Genomic DNA, 9,696 nt, shown 5'->3' on the forward strand with positions numbered 1-9,696 from the left:
CAGGTTGCCTACCACAGAATAAAATGGTTCCTGACTCATTCCAGTTGCCCTCTGTCTGCCCTCACCACCTCACAGTACAACAGCGACACTTGAGAGTAGACAGGAAAGAGCTGCTGAGTGTTGGCAGAAGCGGTCAAGTTATCTGCATGTGCAACACAGATAGTCTTCCATCTGGTCCAGCATGCCGCTGTGTCCATCCATTGGCACCTAAGTGGGCCATTAAACATGCATCTACAACACATGAGATTAACCACAGTTACAATAAGCATACAGGATGGCTTAAGTTATAGATTGGATAGACAATCATCCACCCACCACTCCAATAAACACCTAATAATCTGGAACTAAGTCTCTTCCTGCTCCATTGGTGCTATATATTATAGCTGATGTCATGACAAATACGCTACATTTTCCAAGCTAATGACCCATTTATTTATGACATGTATCCAAGCAATTGACAGCTGATTGGAATGTTCTTCAAAAAGGATTTCAGGATGTAACCAACTTGTTTTAAAAGTTTTACACTCTAACTATAGATATCTTGGACTACGTATGATCAACTCTGAAAGAGAGCTCCTCAGTTTCTTACAATCTGCCACCAATATTCTTCATCAAACAATTTTCAAAATTCCCAGTAACACTTCCAATGTTTTATTCACTTTATTCCAAGGTTCATTCACCAACCCATTTTCCATTAGTTCTGTTGTTCATATCCTAGTATTATCATTTTATAACACCTTCCTCAGATGTCTAGGCTGCAGACATTCAGTTATTATTGTTTCATAAACTGAACTCCCCAAAAGGAAGAACAGGAATCTCCAGACAATCAAAATAATCTTTCAGCTACATTAACCTTCCTGAATATGTGTGCTTGCATCACAAGGGAACAGTGGAGGTTTATTCAATGATGTGAAAGCTGTTCTGCTGAAAATGCCGTGATACTTGGCATAGGCTTGAATTTTTTGAAACCAAGGGAAGCATCCAGTGCTGCCCATTCAATATGGGAACCACTTCTATTCTATTCTATTCCTCCAATTCTATTGTATAAGTGGTGCACTCTGTTTGCACAAAAGAGCTTTAGCCTTTCTGAGGTGACCTGGAATGAGTGCAAATATTCCTTTCTGGTAAGCTGTGGGCTGGCCAGGCTCCCTGCTGTGTGCTTTGCCAGCCCCCTTGCACTCATTTTGGTTCGCCCCTGGAAGCACTGCATTTCCACTAAGCGATTGATGAGCATGGAAGGCTGCTCAGAGGTAACTGCCACTGGATCCCGGAACCCTTCATTTTAACGCCGAGTGCAGGATCGATTTTTGGTGGTAGCCATTTTAGGTCTCTCGCACACGTGCACACGCATGCGCAAAATAAGTTGTCCTCTTAACCACATCCAGCTTTTCCCCTGATAAATGGAAACTGGAAATTGGGTATGAGGGGTGTAGAAAAGAGGATAGTAGCAGCAACAGTGCTGCAACAAGCTCGAGAGCAGCCACACAGAAGTGGGTATGCGCAAAACATATATATTTAAACAATGTCAGGTCACTTGACTTCAGGAAGTGGCCCAATAACTTTTTGATGGTTTCAAGAGCCTGGTTGAACCACTGTGGAAACAGCCTGGACTGCACTGCACACACACCCTTTGTTCACAGTGATAATTAGTACGCATTTTTTTACTAGGAACTGCAGTACAGATGCCTATTATTTGAAGAGAAGCCTCTGGGATCCATCCTCCATATTTCAAGTTTATGCACAACAGGAAAGATGACATGGGTTATATTGTGAAATCCAAATACTGAATTTAAAAGTTACTCTTCCTATAAATTCACAATCTGAGAATCCAGATGAGAGCTTATTCTTTAGTTTGGCATTATGATTGCACCTGTTTTATTTTACCTTTATTTAAATATTTTTGCATACACAGTTGCTGAGTTCTTAGATCAGAGCAAGTCTTTTAAAAAGTCAGATACACGTTCCATGCTGATGGCCAAATTTTGTGTTATGTCCAGATTTATTTATTTATTTATTTATAGCATTTTTATGCCACCCCCATCGCAGAAAGCCTCAGGGCGGCTTACAAAGAAGATAAACAAATATAAGATAGGATAACATTAAAAATTCGGAGCATCTCAGCAATAGTTTAAAACCAATAAATAAACAACAATTAACAATTAAAATATTGTTTAAATAAAAAGGTCTTGGCCTGTATAATGCACACATGCCAAGTGACTCTAACCCCAAAGAGTTCCAGATGGGTGTAAAGAAGTGAGTCACAAATACAGGTATCTCAGATACATCTTTTTATGCAACTTTGTATTTTCCCATTAGTTTAAGGTTTGAGTCTAATTTCAATGTGGGGTTTAATTGTATCGAATTTCAATGTAGATGCTGTGCTCCACTCTGTTTTATTGTAAAACTGTCCTGGGACATCAGTAGTGGACGGTATATAAAAGTTTTAAATAAATAATCTGAAGAAGAAATCAGAAGTGGAGTGAATGAGAAATAGGGAAGGATCTCTTCCCCTTGCCACTTCCCTGTTGGGCATTGTCCTCTCCTGAAATTGTTGGTCTTTGTGGCTTTAATACATACATAGGCAGTAGCCATGCGATGCCTGGTTTGGTCCTTACCATCTCTATCATCAGGTATTTAACATAAACAGTTCTTTACCATTCTTCAAGAGTGGATTTTGAGGTATGCATGCCCATGTTCCCGGAGTATACATGTTATGCTCTTTGTTGTTGTTTGGGGGAATTTATAACTTGCTGCTCCATCTCTGACAACAGAAGCATTCAAGGCATCTTTTTCCCACCCCACAAACATAATAAAATTTTTAATGAAAGTGCTAGAAAAACAGCAAAACCATAAATACCAAAGCAATAATAAAGTCAAAAAAGAAGAAAGCAGTAAGCAATAAATATATAAAAGTTTTTCAGAAAAGACATGATGCATGAGACACTGGCAGGACGCCGGTAAACAAGAGGCCCTGGTGGGGACCACAGGGTGTGATAACAGCACAGCAGCGCAAACCACATGGGATGGGATGCCCTTCCCAAGCACATGGTGTGCTGGACAGACATCTCTGCAGTCCGTGTCCCCCTCCAAAGCTCTCCTTGGGAGTGGGTGGAACTATCTGGGGCTGGAAGACAATGCCTCTAACGGCATTCTGGCTGTCTTCCAAAGCCACGACCTCCTACCCCCACCTGAGGAAGCCCCCCCCCCTGTTATTTTGCATGTTCCTGAGACAGCAGGAAGGGGCAGAGGGGACATATGCCCCCCCCAAAAAAAACCTTGGTCCTTTGCTGCAAAATGGGAGGCCTGAGTCCCTTTTTTGCACAGACAGTGATTCCACAGGCTTTCGAAGCATCTCACAGCTCAGCCTCCCTGAGACACTGTAAAGGGCAGCATACAAACATTTTAAATAAATGAATAAATGCATTTTGACAACTGTGAGATGCATCAAAAATATATGGGTGACAGACCTACTTTCCTGCACCTTGCAGGGGCAGTGAACGCAGCGGGTGCCTGCAGGATCTGCCCAGTAGCCACTCCAGGGTCCCTGCAGTCACCCACCGTTGTGCACGAGAGCAAAAAGAACCTTTTGAAAAAGTGTTGTGAATATTTGTTAAAATGAATTAGGGTTCAAAAAAACAGCCATTCCAGGCAGCCCCTCCAAAGTGCTGGTTGGGGATGGATACACTGGGATCACAAAAGTGACCTGAGTAGTGGTTTTCCTAATCTGAAAAAGGGGGGAGGGGCCCAATCAAGCCATGCTGAGCCAGAAATGGCTTTCTGTGGAAGGCAGGAGGGGAAGCCTTTGCCAGCTGCTCCCAAGTGTGGATCAGGCACTGCGGAAGCGGCTGGCATTGGCAGTCCCCCACCAGCTGCTTTGAAGGAACGGCAAGAGGCTTCCCATCCTTGCCAAGCGATTTGCTTGCGCTTGACACACAAAGTGGCAACTCACCATGGATTACATAGACAGATCTACAGGCCATGGGTTGGTCATGATGGCTTATAAGTCACGCTGACAAACTTCTAAGGAATTCACAATACATGCCACTCCGTAAGACACAACAGCTGAGTGTGTTGTGCTGGTGTGTTGGATTCAGAGAACATGACAACCCACACTTGGGAACTGAATATGGATTGAGTGTGGTCTATTGGCGCATGATGGGTTACAGTGCTGTCTGATGCCAGCTGCACTAACAAGCTATGGCTTTTTAAACTCAAAGAACCCATGAAGAGAACCCACAGTCTGTTGTCTGGTTGTGAAATGTGGTTGTTCACCATTAGCTGGGATGTTGACACTGGCAGATGATGTCGGCATCTCTGCCAATCCAAAAGTGTTCCTGTGAAGCCAAGCTCCATTATCTCACTGTCTATCTAGTAGGCCAGCTCCTTATCTCTGGGTAGATTGATCACTGGATCAAAACATTTTGCCTTCTCCAGATTGAGTTTCAGGTTCTTCGCCCACATCCAGCCCATCACTGATTCCAGACCATAGTTCAGAACTTCTACAACCTTCCTGATCGGAAGCCTGTTTTTCTCTGTACTAGATATGAACCAAGGACAAGCAGGACTACAGGAAGCCAAGCCCACAGCTTTTGAAACTGAATCTCCCTTATGTTTTCGTAAGTGCTAATTTAGGGGGTGGGAGAAATTATATGGTTTAACTTGGGATTACAACTCTTCAGTAATGATCCCTCCCTGAAGGCCTGAGGCAGGACAAAAATCTTTACTAGACTCCTAAAAATAAAGTTTATGACATGCCGTACAGCTGTAGTGCTGTTCAGCTGCAAGTGACAGATTCAACCGCACAAATACAGCCAACATTAAAATATTGTGAGATGCTTTCACCAAAATAGATTATTTGAAGGGCATGCCAAGGAGCCATTCAAGCAGCTTTTGAAAAAAGGACAGAATTCCTTCATGAAGTTAGTATTTGAGCATTTCTCTTATTAAGTGCTGGAAACAATGCTCCATGTCATTGGTTCATGTAAAACAACGGGCTTAACTTGCATGCAGTGGATGTCCTATTGTGTTAGGTTCCTATGGGTGTCATCTTTGTGCACCCACAAGCACTTTGTTTGCTATGACTTGTCATGTTGTGTAAACCGAGGTGGCAGAGGGCGATTGAGAGTTTTAAAAAATCTCAAATAGCTCATGGCTTGCTTAAGGTCATTTGGGGGTTGTCATACTCTCCAACAACCCCTTCCACCTGGGTTCACATGAGCCAGCAAGCCGTAGCAAGCTACACACTTGCAGGCATGACGCAAAAATGTCATCTGGTTGTGGCTGGCACAACACAACCACCCTTGGAGTAAATGAAGCCATGCTGGTCTGTTATGGCATACAAACAAGGTCAATGCATTGGTTTCATGTCTCGAAATACTTCCACCCAATTGAGATTTGAGCAAGGAAAATGTTGTACGAAGCTGGGATGGCCTCCAATTTTTATAGCAGAGCCTTTTTAGAACTAACACAGCCAGTGAAATTGGAGCTCTCTATTCACGTGCTGCTAAGCCACCTAGCCTCTCCTAGCCCCAGATTCCTGGAAGTAAGCCCTCAGTTCAACTCAATGAGACTTAATTTTTAGTAGACATGTAAGATTCACTGCATACAAGGGCAAAACTGCAGTGTTTGGCTTGAAACATCAGTTTCCTTGAGTAGGACAAACTGGATCTTTGGGGTGGGACTGTTTTCACCGGGAAAATGACCTTGTGAGAAAAGATTAAACACATCCTCCCCCAGTGCAAATCACCACCTCCTTTAGTGCATTTCTTTGCAGAGATGACAGACACGCAATTCTGACACTGTAACTAGTAATTGTCCGGAATCAGTCCAAGGAAGGGTTGCCTATTCCAGAAACCTTCCAGGACAATTTCATAGTTGTTACTTTTCTCGTCACTTGTGCAGGGCTGGAAAAGCCATTTCTGATAGCATTGCACTTCCTGTAAATGTCCTCTTTGCAGTCATACCTGGTAACCCAACCAGAGTCCTGCTGTTGCCTTTTGAAAACTGGTTGATCCTACCACATTTGTTAATAACCGAGCATCCTCAAAACCTGGCCTGGGAATACTCCTAAGAGCTATGCTTTCCCCTCATTCTTCTCCAGCTACCTGGAGAAGGCTCAGATTCCTCTTGCGGTCAGCCAGTGCCAGCCCCCAGTCTGTGTGGGCCTTGGGCAAGTCCATCTTCTAATCACCATGTCCATAGCCGCTCACGCTCCTCATCCCCTGCTCTTCATTCCTACCTCTGGTTTGCTTGATTGTTAGAGAGCCAGTGAGCAAGAACACAGGGGCACCTCTGCTCTGCCTCCTAACCATCCCCTCCAATGCCTGGGCAGAAGGAGAGGCAGGCAAGAGGCAGGTGAAGAGGAGGAGCAGGTCAAGGGGCTTTTGTCCATGGGCCCCTGCTGGGATGCGGGCTCTTGCCAATTGCCCGACCAGGCCTTCACTGGCCCTGCTGTTGCCCTGTGAAAGCAGTATTGGGAATCCTTATCCCAGGCATCAGCTGAAGAGGGCTCTGAGCTCTGGGCACATATAATCTGGTTGACTCATCAGGCTGCATTCCAGCCAAAGCCTTCTGCATCCCTTGGCATTTAAGCCACGCATTCCCTGGCAATTGCCACCCTTCCTTACCCAGATTTTCACTGGTTACTCCATGCTTTTGTAACACTGCTGAGAGGAAAAGAAGATTACATTAGATTATGCACTCAGTGACCTGGCTGGCATAGTAGCAAAACTCTTCCAGAGATAAGATAAATACACTGCACAGCAATGCTACATATTAAAAAGAAAGTCCTAAAAGGAAAAAAAATAGCACTTCTCAACCTTTATTACCCTTGACTGAATCCCACACCAACATACTAGAATGAACTGCATTGCATGGCTCAGAAATTACCTGTTTTCAATTCACTGACTTCTCCAGTAAATGTCAGAGTACAAATGACAAAGAATGGTCTAGAAGAAAGATGATGTAGTATGATGAAATACTACATTCATTGCTGTGTTTGAGGACAGCAATAGCTTTTTCTAGTTGCTGCACATGAATTTATTTTGAAAATAAGCCCTGTACTAATCATGACTTTTTGTTGCTTCAGATTGCCTTTCCCATCTCTTTCTGCAAGCATTCTCTCTCCCCCATCCCTCGTTCTCACTCTCTTTCTCTCCTGTCCTACTTCACAAATGTCTCTTCTTTCTTTCCTGACAAGAAAGCAAGAAAACAGTGCTACAGCTTTATTCACTAAACACACCAGGGGGGTTTCCATGTCACAACACAGGGTGGGCTATTTATGAAACAACCAATGGTGTGCCTGAGAGAACCTCAAGCTCACCTTGTCTTGTTCCTCCTGCTCCCCGCTTGGTCCTCCACTGGGTATCCCAAGGGACTCTGCAACCAGACCCTCTCCTTCCACAACTGCAAGCTGTTTTCCACTCGCCATAGCTTTTACCTTTCCCCCATTTTTTCACAGATTGCTTTTGCAATTTCCAATCTGACAGCTAAGGACAGCCCTTTCAAAATGTCCAGGTGGCACTCTGGAGGGTCTACCAGTAGTTCGTCACCCCCCTTTTTTGCATCTCAGACATGCACATTTTCAAACTTTTTCAGATTTCTGATCAGATTTGTGCAGGTACACACTTGCACACTTTTGGAGCTCCATAATGTCATGGGGGCATCTGCTGTCAAAGTGCAGGTACCCCTCACGGGCCTTGACCTAGGGAGTTTTCCAAGAGTTTTATTTTCTACTTTGATATCCCTTCACAGCTGTCATAAGGTGAACTGTCAGGAGAAACTAAAACTACAAGTGATGTTTGCTTGTGGAAAGGGGATGGCTGTTACATCACCCTTTTCATGGTGAGATCCTCCAGGGTTTTCTGTCTACCAGACTCCTCTCATGTTTCCACCCTTTTCCAAGGCTCTAAGTACTCAGAAAGGTGGAAAGGAAAGAACCACCCACTTTAATGAGAAGAGAAAGCTATGGGTTAAAAGCTAGCTGTCAGCACTGCAGCTCCTTTTAAAGTTTTTTGGGGGGGTGGGATACAGGGCACCCCTTTTTTTTGACAGGACCATATCCATTTGTGCCTGTCAGAAGTCTCTGGATTATTATATGAATATTTGTTTGCACAATTATCTACAACAGTGTAGCAGTGATAAATTTGCACTTGCCCAAATCTTCCTTTGCATATAAAGTACAAATGGCATTTCTGGTGACCATACAATAAGATGTTTATCTTTTGATTTTTTAAAAGAGTTGGTCATAAAAATTAGTTTAAAGAAGTGCATGAAAGATAGCATTGCTTATTTAACATTGTTAAAGTCTCTGCATTCAGCAGGATCAGAAACTGTGTTATTTCATATAGCCCCAGTTTGCACATTGCAAAGAGACATAATGTTTCATTAATTGTGGGTTCTTGTGAAGGAGTGGGTAAAAGGGGTTGTGCTGGCTCCCAACTACTCCCTTCTTCCATTGTGCCAATCTGCTCCCTAGTCCCGAGGCACGTCCTTGAGTAGTTTAGCTTGATGGTAAACTGAAAACTACAGATTGTCGGGAGAGAAACAACCCCTCTGGGTTGCAAGTTGAAGTCATAAGAAAAGCTCGAGAGTATTTGTTTTGGAAAATGCATCAGTACTGATCAACGGAAAGTATTTTGGAATACAATGGCTCAATTTTCCTTTCTGCTGGCAGTGCAGAATCAGCAGAATGCAGAATGAGATTTTTCCACATGTGCTATATAACCTGGCAATGAGGAAACATATCTAGAATGTCTAGATAATGCAGGCGGCACATTACCATTTATTTCTTAGAGGATAAAGTTAGATGAATGTGCACAAAACGATACCAGGAGAGTATTTTTAAAATTGTCTTCTCTTTTTAAATTGTTTCCCCCTTTCAAGAAGGCAGTTCTATCTGGTTTCCCACTAAACCCCAGGACTGAATGACAACATATGGGTTAAGTAGGTAGGACCATTTATCTCCATTCCAGATCAGGCAAAAATGACCTACATAGAACTGAAACTGGTAGACTAAGATTTCCTGTCTGCCTCTTCCATTTCCCATCCGTCAGCTCCATGATTTAATGGTCAACCTGCATGGCAAACATCAAAGCTGCTAGCTAAAAGTAAAGAATACATTCTGCAGTTTTTTGCCTCGTGCATATATTGGTACTGTCACTTACCATACAATGAACGTGTGTATGTACATGATCTCTTTATTTAAGAGAAATGAACCATACCCTCCTATTTGTTTAGCTTGTGCAACTTTTTCTACTCAGATCCTGTATACCATGGCAGAATGCTGCTCACTTCTTCGTTTTACTTCTTTCAAAGTTAGTGCGTTTTCCAAAGTCAGGCTAGGGCAACCAGATACAAAATATGACAAGGCTCTTACTCCATAGTTGTGGACAAGAGGAATTTCAGCTGCTTGTAGAAGATACGGCTGTTGGAAATTAATTGTTCTAAACTCCTAGGAAAGGTGAGAGTCCTTTATTCTTTTGCAGCTGGCTACCCTAGTTGTGTAATATACATAGCAAGTAGTCACACACACTGTAATCCTATGCATGTGTACTCAGAAGCAAGCCCCATTGAGTTAAATGGGGTTTACTTGGAGGAAAGTGTGTATAGGTTGCAGCCTAAATTATTGTCCAGTAAATAAGTTCTCTCAGAACAAGTAGATTATAGAGGAATTGCTAGAAATCAGCCTTCCCCAAC

The sequence above is a fragment of the Varanus komodoensis genome, unplaced genomic scaffold (genome assembly GCF_004798865.1).
Source record: "Varanus komodoensis strain SLA01 unplaced genomic scaffold, ASM479886v1 scaffold5, whole genome shotgun sequence".
Lineage (NCBI taxonomy): Eukaryota > Metazoa > Chordata > Lepidosauria > Squamata > Varanidae > Varanus > Varanus komodoensis.